Source organism: Schistocerca gregaria, chromosome X, assembly GCF_023897955.1.
Source record: "Schistocerca gregaria isolate iqSchGreg1 chromosome X, iqSchGreg1.2, whole genome shotgun sequence".
Taxonomy (NCBI): domain Eukaryota; kingdom Metazoa; phylum Arthropoda; class Insecta; order Orthoptera; family Acrididae; genus Schistocerca; species Schistocerca gregaria.
In genome coordinates this window covers 217,541,660-217,561,263 of record NC_064931.1, presented here as the reverse complement: position 1 = coordinate 217,561,263, position 19,604 = coordinate 217,541,660, and positions in this window count along the sequence as shown.

Here is a 19,604-nt window from a genome sequence, read left to right as displayed (position 1 = left end):
GTTCGGCTCTCAATTCCAGTGCATCAATGTCGCTTGACTCATGATCTTGCAAAATCTCTGCGAGATGTCTACACTTTGTGTCCAGGCTGTTAGGAGGTGCATTCTTCAGCTCATCAATGTCGCAGAGAAAATCAAAATAATCACAATGAGCTTTCAGCTGATTGAATCTCTCATCCAAAGATGTGATTACCATATCTAAAAGATAATAGTAGAATTCAATCTTGTTTTGTTTTGTTGGGTCATCTATTGCCTCATCTCCTCCTTCATAGATAAAATGTATTGGCTTCTTACTTCATCACCGAGAAACACTTATCCATGGTAATGTTAGATCTAGCTCTAATTCTGTAGCCAGTTCTTTGGAATCCATCAAGAAAGACACAAACTTTTCTTCTGTTCTGCAGGTCTCATTTTATGCTTTCATATTTCAAGCATTTCCACAGTCTCAGAAACATTTATGTTAATGGTCTGGAGGGTCTTACTGACTGCACTTATGTGAAGCAGAATGTCATATCAGATTACCAGAGAAATGAGAAAGGTGTAATTTTTTATTTGATTCACAAGTGACGTTGTTTCGTGAGCGGTCATACCATTGAATTTTTCCGATATCTGAACCAGTGCATCATAAATGTCTCCAATCTTAAACCTCAGTGGAGTAAGGTCATCGATGCTACTTTCCCACCTAGTATCGCTCAGTGGCTTCAGCGACAGGTTAGGCAGATACTTCTTTAAGACATCCCAAAGTCGAACGGAGGACGAGAAGAAGACATACAAGCTTTGCACTGTCGAAAACATGGAAACAGCATATTTAGAAGACTAGTGGCATCATTTACATGAGGATTCAATGAGTGACTCCTACATGGTACATAAAATGATCTCTTGTTGATATCTGAAATTCATTTCTGGAGATCAAACTTCTTTCCTTTCATGTTTGCTCCATTGTCATATCCTTGCCCTCTCATATTACACAATAGGATTTTTTTTATCTTCCAAGAACTTGAGTACGACCTGCATCAAAGTGGAGCGTAGTGTACTAATTTTGTTTGCAACACACTTCGCAGACAATTTCCTGATATTCCACTGCACATAAATTGAAAATTATATTACTGTTCAGGAGATGAAGTCATAGGAATTGAGCCATGTGAAATTTAATTTCATGACAAATTTCACTACAGATGCAGGTGAAACAGTCAAAGAGTGGGATGGAAGCCAATGGAGGGAGGAAGAATAAGTAGATGCAGTAGCATAATAATGCCATAAATACCTAGCCGACCAGCGACGGGTACTAATGCTACTCAAAATATATTAATTCACTGGACTGCGGTTTTCTGTTCAAAGAACTGACACTCAACATCTGTCATAATTTCCATGTACCACTTCTTTCGTGTCTGATTATGGAATAAGGGGTAACAAATTAGTTATCGCCGTATCACTTCACTTTTCTTCGATTGATATTTATTCTAGCTATTGGTAAGGTGCATGCTTATTTGCCAACTTGCCAATTTTTGAAGTAACAGATCATAAGAAAAATAAATTTTCCTATTCTGCAATCTTGAAGGAGAAAAATTCTAACTTATGAGTAACATGCATGTGCAATACTAATTGTATGTTATATGAAAAGTACTTACCTATTACATCCCAAGTTGCAAGAAATTTGGACGTACCAATTCTTCTGTTCTTACGAAATGCAATGATGGTGCTTCTGACCAATCGACTCCCTCGGCCATCTACAGAAACGAATTCTGTAGTTTTAGTTGTAGAGAATGCTACAATACCTATTGACTGGAAAGGTGAAGTGGTGACTCGGCAGTGCCGGTAACTAGGTCATGTGATGAGTTACAGGAAGGCTACGGTTAAACTAGCGCCCAAGAAGAAGAAGCAAGAAGCTCACAGTAGGTATTGACAGATGATATGGATAAATGTGTTATCAGGCAGCAATTTCTATGGCATTATGGACAATAGAAAGAAGTATGAAATTTGCAAAAACTGCACAACTTTTTTCAAACAGAAACCAGCTTCAAAGCCAGCAAGGAAATGGTTAGAAGCAATGTTCTGTCTATGGATTTTCGATTTAGAAGGTGTCAAAATTAACGTTTTGTTTTGTGCGAACGAGAAGGCATTGTGCTAAAAGACCAGACCTTCTCAGGTTTTCATTAGAATCAAATTGACCATTAGTTTACTAAGATGAAAAATAGATTCACATGCATTGTACAGTAAATAAATTTTGGCAGAGTAATAGTGCGTGAGTAGTATTGTCAAACAAAAGTGCAGGGCAGAGTTTAATTGTTGTTCATGCAGGCAGAGACAGGTGTTTCGTGGCTCAAAAATCAAAACGTCTGACTATCACTCAGAAACGGATAGCAAAAATATCCAAAAATACATCAAAACTCGCAGAGTATTTACCCATTCAGAATACTTCAAGCCACGTAGGTGTTGGACATGTTTGACTGTAGTAATGTTCAACCATTTTCTCCATAATGCAGGAAGAATAAGACACTCAGAAACTGCCATTGAAGGGCTTAACAAAATTGCTTCAGACATGTAACCACAGTATCGAACATTGCATTCGAATTTCCAAATTATATTTTGTCTTCTGGAAAATTAGTTGTGAGTAAACGCACGGTGCGTAACAGGCTGGCAGCACTCCACTCATAAGAATACTGGCTTGTACGCCAGACTGCTTCCCCCTCTCTGTTCCTCCAGCGAAAACATGACAGTGCTGCCACAGTGGTGAGGAAGAAATTAGCCCTCCTCCCTCCCCTTGTTCAACAGGAGCAGCCGGCAGGTAGTCAAGGCGCCATACTGCAGTTCCTGAAGCCGCTCCCACCAACGTTTGGTTTCGAATCCCCTCATGGGCATGAATGTTGAGTTTGTCCTTAACAAAAAGGGGGGGGGGGGGTGAGTGGGTGGCTTATTTGCTGCCCCTCTGAAAGAGCCGCCCTGTGGGGCCGCACTTTCCGCACAAGCCCTGTGCCGGCCCTGGGTGTGCAATCCAAGAATAAATCCTTTTGCTTTGTAATTTTATAGAGAACAGTGAGTGTCTAAACAAGAACATTTGAAACAAGAAGTGGCATATCATATGTTGAAGATGTATCATGGGTTGCACGTTGATGCTAATGTACTATATTTGTACTGCTGAGCCTACTGTTACTGAGTGCAGAAATAGTTTAGATGTTCATATGAGTAAATTACATCAACAGGGAATGTAATTCACTTTCATTTCAGTTGATAGTGTAAATACAAGTTGCAACCAGAAAGCTTTCGTTTTGACAACTGATAAAGAAAGAATAAATGTATTTAGAAATATTTATTGGAATATTTACATTTTTTGACTGGCTACTTCCTAGTGTAATCACCGACATTGTTGAGGCATTTTTGAAACAGTCCACCTTCAGTTGCATGCACATCTCATAGGAGTCATCCACCAACATTCTGGACACAAACTTCCTTCAGTTGGTCCCTCAGCTTCATTGTGCAAATGTGTTGCTGCCAAAAAAGAAATCATGAGATGGAATAGATGACAGTGACTTCGGCCAAGTTCGCAGCTGTAGGGCTGGTGGTTTAATTTCTCTCTTCGAAACTAATTCAGTAAGTTTCATTTCACATTGAGTGTATGGGGTCTTGCAGTATCCTGTGAGCAAGATAAGAATTTTCATAGCTTTTAATTGTGGCTTTGCCCAGTTAACTAGTGGACTCATCAATTGCTTCATTTCAATCATTACAACATGAAGTGTGATATGTTACAATTTAGATGCATCCTGAGTTGCATATTGCTGGTAATGAATTAGTTTTAAACCATTATTTTTGTTTAGTGCCTAAAGTTGCTGATGATAAGGTTAGTTTACGAGTGCATGTGTATCAGTTACTTCCATAAGGGATGAAACTCACATTCACTTGAGCTGAAAATTGAATTTCTTTTATACAGTGTCTACACAGAGTCTGGGTTTTCTTATTCTTTGGGTATGTATCTGTGAAGTATTTCCCGTAGTTAACCTTTCTGATGATCACACAATACACTTTCAATTATTACAAATACCTTGAAACTATTTGCAAGGTCTCTCTTACTTTATACGCACTGCTTCAGTTTTATTGTTGGTTGTTGCCCATAAGAAACTCACAGATCTAAATTGGAAGGAGGCTGTAGCTGTTGGTATGTTAGAATAACATTTTTTTTTGAAAGTCCGTGGTGTGAGATACTTTGAAGATGCTAGAAGTAGATTACTTGTTGGCATCATGTATGTTACTAAATGGTGTCTTGCATTGTGAAAAGCTTTCATGTTCTTATATCTCTTGACTTAACACTTTTGGTCTTACTCAACTTGTTGCAATATATCTAGCTTATGGTGCATTACTGCATATATGGACTAGGAGGTTTCTTTGTTCTTGCTATATTGTGGATTAATTTTGTCAGTTGGTCAGTTATACAACTCTGTGAATGCACCGAGTGTAATGTAATCCTAATTTTATGGAAGTACGTACTACACAGTGCAGACATTAAATGGGGCAGCTGAGTACATTTTGAAGCAAAATCTTTTCAATATTTCCAATGGATCTGACATATTGCACTGGTTTTTTTGACTTTAGTTGTTGGTTTATGAACATACTGTAAACAATCTACATTGTATGTTGTGTTATCAGTTATGTAATGTTTCCTGTGCTTCTTATGTTTTTGTTGAGATCTTATATGATGATTTCTCAGTTGGGCAAGTCATGATACACAGATCTTACTTGTCTTGTTTTAGTGTATAATCATATACAATTAGTTGCTATGGAATAAGTTTAAAAACACAGAAGTGTGACTCTGAGAAAAAAATTATCATTCCATTTCCTATAGCCTTTATTGCTGTTCACTGATGTAACATAAGTGGTATGCTGTGTTTAAAAAGAAAAAAAAAAAACCCTCCATTGAAACAGGCCTTGGAAGTGGTACCAACTGACTTCTGCAGCATCCTGAGTTTATAAGCATAATGGCAAATGAAACGTAGGTGTAAGTGGTGAGAAACTGCTTCGAAAGTAGCTATCAAGTTATGAGATCAGAGCCTTTAGTTCCCAATGAAGTAGCCCCCTTCTTGCATTTTCTTTTTTATTGATAAAAGGACTGTTACTGCCTTAAAGACTGCAGCTGATTAATTCGCATTCCTACAAGTACAATGTTAGTTTTGAATCTCATGTACACTATCTTCTTGCACTGCGAAAATTCGTGGCACAAGTTACATTTGATACTAGTGCATCAGATCTTGTGCATGTCTCAAGTACTTCATATGCAAAATTACATGTGTAATGCCAAAGGCCAACTGTTGGCAGCAGACTTGGAGCATTTTACCCAATGAATTGCAAATACAGAGCTTGGAAATCCTAACAGCACACAACTTTTGCATGGAATAGAAAACTGTGAGATTGACAAATCACTTATAATCATTTTAAACTGTGTTGCCTGCTTCAGTGGGAATTACTGTTTGAGAGTTATGGAAAATTGGCAGCACTAAAAAAACGTGACTTTATTATGTCTTTGTAAGTCTTGAGATCATAACATCCTTCTCTTACACTAAAGTTGAATAAGGCATGTTAGGTATAAGAAACTAACCATTCTGAAGTTTGATACACAGTTGTTATTTGAGACTGATTTAGGAAAAAGAAGTGATATGAGAATTAAATAAATTAACTATTTAAATCCAGTAGTGAGGATTCTAATCTTTTGTGGTAGATTGTCATTTTGATGGATTATAATTTTAGAGCCTCTCTTATTTAGTGTGCGCTGTGTATGTAGAAACATTCAACATATTTACATATGTATTTTTTGTTTTTCTGCCAATAAAGTATTGCATAATGTTAATAAGTGCATCATGGAGGGTGCTGGTTATGGGATAGTACATATACAAAGAATATTCTGTTATGTTGCACTATGGCATATTGATCTGTATTTACAGGTAATGACATCATTCCAAGCGGATCATCAGATTTGTAGTACTAGGAGCTAACCATGGTCTTTGTTAGAAGTACCTTTTCCCACAGATGTCAGTTGTTTGAGGTAGGAATGTTGTGTGATAGCAGCATTAGTAGTTCTGCAACGTGTGCAATGCATTGCATTTTATGCCATGAAGGGTTTTAGCATTTGCCAGCGTTATATCTATATTTTTCTCCTCCTTTGACACTGCCCTTCAGAAGTTGACATTATTGCATCAATAAAGATCTGAAAAGATAGGAATTTTCCCGAGCTTTTAAAATTCCTATGTGTAACTAAGAAGTGGTCTCATTTGTCAGGAAGATGTGTTGTTCATATCCAGGAGTAAATGGTTGCGCTTTGTAATCTTATAGAGAACAGTGAGTAGCTAAGTAAAAACACTTGCAATAAGATGTGTCACATGGTGTGTTTTAAATGTTGCAATTGTTGCACATTGTTTCTAATCGACTAGTTTAATACTGTCTTCTGATTTTCTGAGCCTACTGTTACTGAGTACAGGAATATTTTAGGTGTTCCTATGTGTAAATTACATCCACAGCGAATGTAACTCACTTTCATTTCAGCTGATAGTGTAAATATAAGTTGCAACCAGAAAGCAACTTTTGATGACCGATAAAGAAAGGTAAAATATATTTAGATATATTTATCGGAATATTTACATTGATACACTGGCTACTTCACAACATAGTCACAGACATTAATGAGGCATTATTGAAACAGTGCACCTTCAGTTGCATGCACGTCTCACAGGAGTCAGCTGCCAACATCCTGCACCACAAAGTCCCTTCAGTTGGCACCTTAGCTTCATTGTGGAAATGTATTGCTGCCAAAAAAGGATTATAGAGGGTGGAACAGATGACAGTCACTTGGGCCAAGTTCACAACTGTAGGGGTGGTAGTTGTAGTTCTCGTATTGAAACTGATTCAGTAAATTTCATGTGGTGTTGGTTGTATGGTGTCTTACAATATCATGTGAGTAAGATAAGAATTTTCATAGATATTAATTGTGGCTTTGCACACATAACTAGTGGACTCATTAACTGCTTCATTTCAATCATTGCAACATGAAATTTGAAATATTGCAATCTAGATTTGTACTTGGTCTCATATTGCTAGTAGTGAACAAGTTTTAATCTATTATTTGTGGTAAGTGCCTAAAGATGTTTACTTTATGAGTCCATGTGTAACAATTACTCAGTAGGGGATGAAATTACTTTCACTCCAACTGAAAGTTGAAACACTTCTTTATAGTGTGCACAGATTGTGGGGATTCTTATTATTTGGGTAATATCTGTTTACAGGAACGACATCTTCATAATTCATCTTAACTGTTGTGGTACTAAGTGCATAAGATATGCATTGTGAAGAGTTATTTTCTGCATAGAAGTAATAATTTGTAGTAGGTATATTGAGTGAATCAGATGGTTTTAACAGATAGTATAACATGTGAAATAACTTAAATTTTATATCATGAATATTATGTGTACAGATCAGTGATACCCAAACAGAATTCCCAGTGCTCCATATTAAAGCCTTGTACAGTGGTCATGAAAAGCAGTCTTCTAGGACTGTAGTGTGATTGAAAAAGTACATTATTTTCATATTGAGGTAAGTGATTTATTGTTCGTAGTTTTGAATCCACTGATTGATTGTGTGTTATACATATCAGGAGTTGAAGTGTAGCACTGTTAGTAATGCAGGAATGAAAATTATAATAAATCATAAGTGCTGTATTTGAGTGTCTGATTGTCACGAATAGTAAATGCATTACACATTTGCACACATTGTGAATGAGATGGGGATATTTCATAGATTTCATCATGGCTCTGTATAGTAGGAATGTGGAGTCTTTGGTCAGGAAGAGGTGTCTTAATATTATCCATTACAAATTTCTACTCTGTGCACTCTCCCCAATTCTTATTTAAGTGATGAGTGTAAGGATGTATGGTAATACCAGTTAACACGCTTCTGTTTTAACAAAGGAAATGCAATGTGAGAACGCTTTGACAGCTTTGTTATCTGTTACTCTGGTTTTGATATTACATTTGTTGCTTGATTATGATTGCTTTTTATGCTTTCCGTATTGCACTTCTTAAAATAGGAACATAGTTGAAGTAGAGGCTTATTCTTGCTTTCTTAACACAGCCTAAATTGTTACCGATTGTCTTCTTTTCTCTTTGTGGGTGCTGAAACTGATGCAGTGATTTGTTGATTTTTCATTGATGATGAGTAATTAAATGCATCATCTCTTTTAGAATGTACCGAGTGTCAGACGAATCTGTATTTCTCACCTGACCGCATAGCTGTCTGTATAGGTTTTTTGTGAAGGAAATGTGAGTGTGTAGTTGTTCTCGACATTCATTTTTGTTTATTGAGTAGAGAATATAATTCTTCATTATAGCAACTTCAATGAGCCATAGGAATAAACCATGGCAACCACAGTAGCAATCAGCCCTGTCCACTCCACCGATCAACTCCAGGTGTTCCAAAACAACAGTGTTTTTAGTAACTGCACAGGCTCTTTGTTACTTTCGGCAGTGATGAAATGAGTCTGATGATGAAAATAGTATCCAATATAGTCAGTTACCATTTGTGAAGGAAAGAAAGATACACAATGAGCATCTCAGTTTGATAGGTTCAATACTCATATTCATCAAGTTTTGTCTAGTTCAAATAACATGGAGAATCCTTTTGCAAAAGTCACAGATGTACCTATTAGATGAAATTCCATTTTGGGCAATTCCCAAGCTAGTTGAGGGCTGGCATAGAATCTGACAGCAGAAATGTGGTAACCAAGAGCATCTGTAGAAACAAGCAATTGCTGTGCCAAAACAACCACTGATGGGGTGCTAAAGATAAATCAGGATGAATAAGAATTTCTGTAGGTGTCTTTTCATAGCATGGATTGTGAGGTGAAACATAATCGTCTTATGATTCACATTCTTAAGCACCCCTGTCAGCTCTTTTGGATTGTAGCACTTGAACAGACTTTTTCCGTGGATAATACTGTGCACTGATCCTCTACCACATTTATTTTTATGGTGCCAAGTTCTTTGCTTCTACTGTAAGTATGCTCAGTAAAGTTCATCACCTTGCTCTGTTCGATACACTGAAGACCCTGAGGTATTGTAGGTGTAACTAAATGCTGCATGAAGCATCATAGAAAGAAACAGAGATGAGATGAAGCATCCTTGGAAAATGCACTTGACCCTATCTAGTCTTGAGTAAAATATTTTTCTAGCTCCGCCTTCAAATCATTTTCAATATAGCTGTCAAGAAGAGCCTTCAGTTCTTCTAATGCGACATATCTCCACAAGTGAGACATTATGTGTTTGGCATGTGTTGTGCCTTCCTGTATGTTTTCTTTTCTATACATATGTGTTGTATCCACAATTTTTTAAACAAAATTGTCAGTGAAGAACACTTGGAAATATACAAAATAGGCTTTTGGTAAAATAGGCTGAGGAAAGATAAAACTTTTATAGGACAGAAAAATGAATCTTCTACTGATTACAATTGCCTTCATGATAAACTTTACAGGTATTTGCCAGAGTGTATGTCTTTTCCTTTCTGTCCACTCCACTACTATATTCTAATTCCACTGGAACTTAAATCAGTGCACACAGGACATGCTTCTCCTGTCAATTTCATCACTAAATTTTTCTTCATCCTGAATGCCTTTGCAAAGCCACCAGGCAGTTCAATAGTGGCAGAGAAAAATTGTCTTAGCCATGTACTGTAGCAGAAGCTGTTTGACAAATCCACAAGCTCGGACTACCTTACCTACAGTGGCTACTCGGCGTCCACATCAGTAACAACAAGGGCTTTTGACAACCAGTGATGAGGCTATACGAAATGTTCATCATGGATCTGTTTTCCACCGGTCGATACTGAGCTATAAACATATGAGCACAATATTGTCATACTAAGTGCTGGCACGCACCACACAAATTCCATTAGTGATGCGGATTGGAAGCATCATATTGGAAAAGTGTCAGACATTTTCTGACATGAGAGCCATAGTGGAAAATTGTAACGTGTGACCGAAATTGACAGTGGATCAGAAAGGATCAAAGGTATCAGGAAACCATCTTCCATCTTCATGAAGTTGTGGGGGACACTGAGTTGCTGTAAAAGGGAATTTGATGAAAAAACTAAATAGTGACCAAAAGTAGTGTGGCACAAATTTCAGAAATGTAGTGATATGAAACTAGATGGTAAAATGTATAGTTTTATTTAAATTTACAGGTTGTGATCTAGTTATGTCTGGAGATGCAAAGTCTTACTAATTCAGTAGTTTCATTCTTCCATTTGACTGTATGAACACAAAACACCTGGGTACTGAAATATTTTGGATGGTAATAGATTTAAACTGCAGGCACTGGGAGCGAAATTCTCTTGCATACGAGCTGAAAGTTGTTATTCATTAGTGTAGAGTCTGCATGGACTCTAGTTAATGTTTCTGTCTATAGCAGCATAAGCCTCGCAGTAATCAAAAACGTTGTAGAAATGTGCTACTGGACAGTGATAGGATACATTTTCTTAATATACATGATACGTATAGTACAAGGCTTATATCAATGTAGATGTGCTGTGTTAGTACATAGAATTTTATATTTATTGATTATCAGACCTGTTGTTGATGGTAACATTATGTACTATTGCAGATGTGGAAGAGCAGGGTGTCTTGGTCTTGTTCCTAAAATAACTATTGTTTAAATAGGCCAATGATGTAAGTGATTAACTGCGCTGACACCGGTGTAGTCCACTGGATATGGGCATACATTCATACCAGCGCACATATTAATGGGGGCTGCTGTGTGCACATTGAAACATATTTCGATGATGTCCTCAGCATTCCCAACAGTCCAGCCATAACGCATAGGTGTTAGTGAATATAGTTTCTTAACTACTACTATTCTGTATTTTTCAATTAATGTATGGATGTGAGCAATTATGAAACGTGTCCAGTTTTTTTATATATGTTGTAAGAGGTCTTACACACATTTAGATCAGTATCAGTCACATGTACTAGGATTGAATTGTTGTGGTGTGTTGGAAAAAAAGACCTCTATAGATTGAGATACTGTGCAATAAGGTTTCAAACACAAAAACATGAATGAAATATCAAATACTGAGATTTAACTTTGTAGAACTAGTATCCAGATGCATTTGTGTATAATCTGTAATGGACTGTGGTGTACAATTGATGACATTAATGCATGTAGACTGGAGTTTATCATTTGAGTTTGCAGCTTACAGCTTGGCTTTGCAATCAAGTGTGGCAGTGTTATGTTGACTATGTTAGGAGCTCCATATCACATACCTTGCAAAGAATAAGTAGATGAATCTTAGGTCAATGAGAGTAATTGTTTTTGGGGTTGTTTTTGACTTGTGTGAGAGTGAAGTTGACAATTACAAGGAATGTGATTCTCTAATTGATGTTTCTACTTGTTGAAAATTAGTTGTCTACATGATGTGCGTGTTCTGCTTATACAGAGGATAGGCAATGTGTGAGTTACACCTGTAAATTTTGGTTGAGACAGTGTGCAATTCTCAAGTACTTTTATCAGCAGACCTACATGTGTATTTACAGAGGCTCAATTGCTGCCTTATTATTACAAGGTTTGCTTGTGATGTCAGTTAAATACTGAGCTATAAAATAGTGACCAGTATCACCTTCAGCAAGGCATAGATTAAACATTTTGACAGTGAACAAGTTTGTCATAGTATAGAGAACTGTAACATTCAACAGTTACTTTTGAGTACTCTAAAACATATTAGCTCTTCATTTTAGAATAATTAATTGAGAGACGTGCAATGTGAGGAGCCATCTATTTACACACAGTGTGTTGGATTTTCAACATCCTGTGCTATATTACTGGGTAATAGTGAATTTGAAAAATTTGTGTTTTAGTGTTGTTGCACTAAAGTATGATGCATAGCAATAATTTGTGGTCCATGATTCAAAAAACAAAGGTATAAGAGTTACAATTGCTTATATAGTCTTTGAAGACAGTATCTATTTGGATGGAAGTCACATTAAATGTTAAATGTGATTTGAGAGGCATTTTAAGAGGCGACAAAAAGCAAGGCTTAGTAGTTGCATAACAATAGTTCTTTTCTGGCCTGATAGCAACACACAATGTTATGAAGGGTGTTAGATATGATAGCTGGTTGTAGGATGTCATGTTTATCAACCTTCGCTCTGTTATATGTTTGCTAATAACACATTAATATCTGTTTACAGGTAAGACATCATTTCCAATAAATCGTCATTGTTGTGGTACTAAGTGCATAAGATATGCATTGTGAAGAGTTATTTTCTGCACAGAAGTTATGTTTTGAGGTAAGTATATTGTGTGAATCATGTGATATTAACAGATAGTGTAACATGTGAAATAAAAAAATTGTCAGTGAAGAATAGTTGGAATTATACGAGATTGGCTTTTGGTAGAACGGTTTGAGGAATGATGATACCCTTCATAGGATAGAAAAAGGAATCTTCTGCTGATTACAATGGCTATCATGGTAAACTTAACAGGAATTTGCCAGAGCGTATGTTTTTTCATTTCTGTCCACTCCACTACTATATTCTGATCCACTGGAACTTAAATCAGTGCACACAGGACATGTTTCTTCTCAGTCACTTTCATCACTAAATTTTCCTTCATCCTCAATGCCTTTGCAAAACCACTGGGCCTAATCTTCTGCTGTTTTGTCCAGACAAGAAACAGAGCAGGCAAAAGGACCACAGGCACAAGAATGCGAGGTGGTACCACTGCCATAGTCAGGCTATATGCATATGTTTTTACAGTGTGACGGGCTGTGCTGAGGATGAAGGTATCAATTGCACCTCAGCAAATTGCAGGCTGAGTACAATCCACCTGTTAATGGACAGAAGGCCAATCAAAAGATAGAAGAGCAGCTCTTACACTTGGTTAAAGATTATTGTCCAGGGCTGACTTAGTCAGGGAAGGTCATTTAGTGAACTGTTAGAAGAGTACAGATGGTTGCTGTAAGTTCTGTCTGGTACATACTTTGAAGATATTTACGATTATTTTCACTCAGTCATTAAGGGAATTTTTTGATTTAAATTACAAATGGTGTGTCAGGCTTCGGTATGCAACTACTCACAAGGATAAATAGAACTTTAACACATTTGTGTGAGTTTGTTCCTAATTTGTTGGAGTGTTGTAGAACCTTATTTATCCTATCCTGTTACCAGACCCTGGTACAGAGCTGTTCAGTAGTGGCAGAGAAAAATTGTCTTAGCCATGTACCATACCAGAAGCTGTTTGAGAAATCTACAAGCTTGGACTACCATGCCAATGGTGGCCACTCGGCATCCACATCAGTGGCAACAAGGGCTTTTGCAAACGAGTGATGAGGCTATACGAAATGTTCGTCATGGATCTGTTTTCCACCGGTCGATACTGAGCTACAAACATATGAGCACAATATTGTCATACTAAGTGCTGGCACGCACCTCACAAATTCCATTAGTGATGCGGATTGGAAGCATCATATTGGAAAAGTGTCAGACATTTTCTGACATGAGAGCCATAGTGGAAAATTGTAATGTGTGACCGAAATTGACAGTGGATCAGAAAGGATCAGAGGTATCAGGATACCATCTTCCGTCTTCATGAAGTTGTGGGGGACACTGAGTTGCTGTACAAGTGAATTTGATGAATCAACTAAATAGCGATCAAAAGTAGTATGGCACAAATTTCAGAAATGATGTGATATGAAACCAGATGGTAAAATGTATAGTTTTATTTAAATTTACAGTTTGTGATCTAGTTATGTCTGGAGATGCAGAGTCTTACTAATTCAGTAGTTTCATTCTTCCATTTGACTGTAAGAACACAAAACACCTGGGTACTGAAATATTTTGGATGGTAATAGATTTAAACTGCAGGCACTGGGAGTGAAATTCTCTTGCATACGAGGTGAAAGTTGTTATTCATTAGTGTAGAGTCTGCATGGACTCTAGTTAATGTTTCTGTCTATAGCAGCATAAGCCTCGCAGTAATCAAAAACGTTGTAGAAATGTGCTACTGGACAGTGATAGGATACATTTTCTTAATATACATGATACGTATAGTGCAAGGCTTATATCAATGTAGATGTGCTGTGTTAGTACATAGAATTTTATATTTATTGAGTATCAGACCTGTTGTTGATGGTAACATTATGTACTATTGCAGATGTGGAAGAGCAGGGTGTCTTGGTCTTGTTCCTAAAATAACTATTGTTTAAATAGGCCAATGATGTAAGTGATTAACTGCGCTGACACCGGTGTAGTCCACTGGATATGGGCATACATTCATACCAGCGCACATATTAATGGGGGCTGCTGTGTGCACATTGAAACATATTTCGATGATGTCCTCAGCATTCCCAACAGTCCAGCCATAACGCATAGGTGTTAGTGAATATAGTTTCTTAACTACTACTATTCTGTATTTTTCAATTAATGTATGGATGTGAGCAATTATGAAACGTGTCCAGTTTTTTTATATATGTTGTAAGAGGTCTTACACACATTTAGATCAGTATCAGTCACATGTACTAGGATTGAATTGTTGTGGTGTGTTGGAAAAAAAGACCTCTATAGATTGAGATACTGTGCAATAAGGTTTCAAACACAAAAACATGAATGAAATATCAAATACTGAGATTTAACTTTGTAGAACTAGTATCCAGATGCATTTGTGTATAATCTGTAATGGACTGTGGTGTACAATTGATGACATTAATGCATGTAGACTGGAGTTTATCATTTGAGTTTGCAGCTTACAGCTTGGCTTTGCAATCAAGTGTGGCAGTGTTATGTTGACTATGTTAGGAGCTCCATATCACATACCTTGCAAAGAATAAGTAGATGAATCTTAGGTCAATGAGAGTAATTGTTTTTGGGGTTGTTTTTGACTTGTGTGAGAGTGAAGTTGACAATTACAAGGAATGTGATTCTCTAATTGATGTTTCTACTTGTTGAAAGTTAGTTGTCTACATGATGTGCGTGTTCTGCTTATACAGAGGATAGGTAATGTGTGAGTTACACCTGTAAATTTTGGTTGAGACAGTGTGCAATTCTCAAGTACTTTTATCAGCAGACCTACATGTGTATTTACAGAGGCTCAATTGCTGCCTTATTATTACAAGGTTTGCTTGTGATGTCAGTTAAATACTGAGCTATAAAATAGTGACCAGTATCACCTTCAGCAAGGCATAGATTAAACATTTTGACAGTGAACAAGTTTGTCATAGTATAGAGAACTGTAACATTCAACAGTTACTTTTGAGTACTCTAAAACATATTAGCTCTTCATTTTAGAATAATTAATTGAGAGACGTGCAATGTGAGGAGCCATCTATTTACACACAGTGTGTTGGATTTTCAACATCCTGTGCTATATTACTGGGTAATAGTGAATTTGAAAAATTTGTGTTTTAGTGTTGTTGCACTAAAGTATGATGCATAGCAATAATTTGTGGTCCATGATTCAAAAAATAAAGGTATAAGAGTTACAATTGCTTGTTATTATTATACAGTCTTTGAAGACAGTATCTATTTGGATGGAAGTCACATTAAATGTTAAATGTGATTTGAGAGGCATTTTAAGGGGCGACAAAAAGCAAGGCTTAGTAGTTGCATAACAATAGTTCTTTTCTGGCCTGATAGCAACACACAGTGTTATGAAGGGTGTTAGATATGATAGCTGGTTGTAGGATGTCATGTTTATCAACCTTCACTCTGTTATATGTTTGCTAATAACACATTAATATCTGTTTACAGGTAAGACATCATTTCCAATAAATCATCATTGTTGTGGTACTAAGTGCATAAGATATGCATTGTGAAGAGTTATTTTCTGCACAGAAGTTATGTTTTGAGGTAAGTATATTGTGTGAATCATGTGAAATTAACAGATAGTGTAACATGTGAAAAAAAAAATTGTCAGTGAAGAATAGTTGGAATTATACGAGATTGGCTTTTGGTAGAACGGTTTGAGGAATGATGATACCCTTTATAGGATAGAAAAAGGAATCTTCTGCTGATTACAATGGGTATCATGATAAACTTAACAGGAATTTGCCAGAGCGTATGTATTTTCATTTCTGTCCACTCCACTACTATATTCTGATCCACTGGAACTTAAATCAGTGCACACAGGACATGTTTCTTCTCAGTCACTTTCATCACTAAATTTTCCTTCATCCTCAATGCCTTTGCAAAACCACTGGGCCTAATCTTCTGCTGTTTTGTCCAGACAAGAAACAGAGAAGGCAAAAGGACCACAGGCACAAGAATGCGAGGTGGTACCACTGCCATAGTCAGGCTATATGCATATGTTTTTACAGTGTGACGGGCTGTGCTGAGGATGAAGGTATCAATTGCACCTCAGCAAATTGCAGGCTGAGTACAATCCACCTGTTAATGGACAGAAGGCCAATCAAAAGATAGAAGAGCAGCTCTTACACTTGGTTAAAGATTATTGTCCAGGGCTGACTTAGTCAGGGAAGGTCATTTAGTGAACTGTTAGAAGAGTACAGATGGTTGCTGTAATTTCTGTCTGGTACATACTTTGAAGATATTTACGATTATTTTCACTCAGTCATTAAGGGAATTTTTTGATTTAAATTACAAATGGTGTGTCAGGCTTCGGTATGCAACTACTCACAAGGATAAATAGAACTTTAACACATTTGTGTGAGTTTGTTCCTAATTTGTTGGAGTGTTGTAGAACCTTATTTATCCTATCCTGTTACCAGACCCTGGTACAGAGCTGTTCAGTAGTGGCAGAGAAAAATTGTCTTAGCCATGTACCATACCAGAAGCTGTTTGAGAAATCTACAAGCTTGGACTACCATGCCAATGGTGGCCACTCGGCATCCACATCAGTGGCAACAAGGGCTTTTGCAAACGAGTGATGAGGCTATACGAAATGTTCGTCATGGATCTGTTTTCCACCGGTCGATACTGTGCTATAAACATATGAGCACAATATTGTCATACTAAGTGCTGGCACGCACCACACAAATTCCATTAGTGATGCGGATTGGAAGCATCATATTGGAAAAGTGTCAGACATTTTCTGACATGAGAGCCATAGTGGAAAATTGTAATGTGTGACAGAAATTGACAGTGGATCAGAAATGATCAAAAGTATCAGGATACCATCTTCCATCTTCATGAAGTTGTGGGGTACACTGAGTTGCTGTACAGGTGAATTTGATGAATCAACTAAATAGTGATCAAAAGTAGTATGGCACAAGTTTCAGAAATGATGTGATATGAAACCAGATGGTAAAATGTATAGTTTTATTTAAATTTACAGTTTGTGATCTAGTTATGTCTGGAGATGCAAAGCCTTCCTAATTCAGTAGTTTCATTCTTCCATTTGACTGTATGAACACAAAACACCTGGGTACTGAAATATTTTGGATGGTAATAGATTTAAACTGCAGGCACTGGGAGCGAAATTCTCTTGCATACGAGCTGAAAGTTGTTATTCATTAGTGTAGAGTCTGCATGGACTCTAGTTAATGTTTCTGTCTATAGCAGCATAAGCCTCGCAGTAATCAAAAACGTTGTAGAAATGTGCTACTGGACAGTGATAGGATACATTTTCTTAATATACATGATACGTATAGTGCAAGGCTTATATCAATGTAGATGTGCTGTGTTAGTACATAGAATTTTATATTTATTGATTATCAGACCTGTTGTTGATGGTAACATTATGTACTATTGCAGATGTGGAAGAGCAGGGTGTCTTGGTCTTGTTCCTAAAATAGCTATTGTTTAAATAGGCCAATGATGTAAGTGATTAACTGCGCTGACACCAGTGTAGTCCACTGGATATGGACATAAATTTATACCAGCGCACATATTAATGGGGGCTACTGTGTGCACATTGAAACATATTTTGATGATGTCCTCAGCATTCCCAACAGTCCAGCCATAATGCATAGGTGTTTGTGAATATAGTTTCTTAATTACTACTATTCTGTATTTTGCAATTACTGTATGGATGTGAGCAATTATGAAACGTGTCCAGTTTTTTATATATGTTGTAAGAGGGCTTACACACATTTAGATCAGTATCAGTCACATGTACTAGGATTGATTTGTTGTGGTGTGTTGGAAAATAAGACCTCTATAGATTGAGATACTGTGCAATAAGGTTTCAAACACAAAAACATGAATGAAATATCAAATACTCAGATTTCACTTTGTAGAACTAGTATCCGGATGCATTTGTGTAAAAACTGTAATGGACTGTGGTGTACAATTGATGACATTAATGCATGTAGACTGGAGTTTATCATTTGAGTTTGCAGCTTACAGCTTGGCTTTGCAATCAAGTGTGGCAGTGTTATGTTGATTATGTTAGGAGCTCCATATCACATACCTTGCAAAGAATAAGTAGATGAATCTTAGGTCAATGAGAGTAATTGTTTTTGGGGTGGTTTTTGACTTGTGTGGGAGTGCAGTTGAGAATTACAAGGAATGTGATTCTCTAATTGATGTTACTACTTGTTGAAAGTTAGTTGTCTACATGATGTGCGTGTTCTGCTTATACAGAGGATAGGCAATGTGTGAGTTACACCTGTAAATTTTGGTTGAGACAGTGTGCAATTCTCAATTACTTTTCTCAGCAAACCTACATGTGTATTTACAGAGGCTCAATTGCTGCCTTATTATTACAAGGTTTGCTTGTGATGTCAGTTAAATACTGAGCTATAAAATAGTGACCAGTATCACCTTCAGCAAGGCATAGATTAAACATTTTGACAGTGAACAAGTTTGTCATAGTATAGAGAACTGTAACATTCAACAGTTACTTTTGAGTACTCTAAAACATATTAGCTCTTCATTTTAGAATAATTAATTGAGAGACGTGCAATGTGAGGAGCCATCTATTTACACACAGTGTGTTGGATTTTCAACATCCTGTGCTATATTACTGGGTAATAGTGAATTTGAAAAATTTGTGTTTTAGTGTTGTTGCACTAAAGTATGATGCATAGCAATAATTTGTGGTCCATGATTCAAAAAACAAAGGTATAAGATTTACAATTGCTTGTTATAATTATATAGTCTTTGAAGACAGTATCTATTTGGATGGAAGTCACATTAAATGTTAAATGTGATTTGAGAGGCATTTTAAGAGGCGACAAAAAGCAAGGCTTAGTAGTTGGATAACAATAGTTCTTTTCTGGCCTGATAGCATCACACAATGTTATGAAGGGTGTTAGATATGATAGCTGGTTGTAGGATATCATGTTTATCAACCTTCACTCTGTTATATGTTTGCTAATAACACATTAATATCTGTTTACAGGTAAGACATCATATCCAATAAATCGTCATTGTTGTGGTACTAAGTGCATAAGATATGCATTGTGAAGAGTTATTTTCTGCACAGAAGTTATGTTTTGAGGTAAGTATATTGTGTGAATCATGTGATATTAACAGATAGTGTAACATGTGAAAAAAAAATTGTCAGTGAAGAATAGTTGGAATTATACGAGATTGGCTTTTGGTAGAACGGTTTGAGGAATGATGATACCCTTTATAGGATAGAAAAAGGAATCTTCTGCTGATTACAATGGGTATCATGGTAAACTTA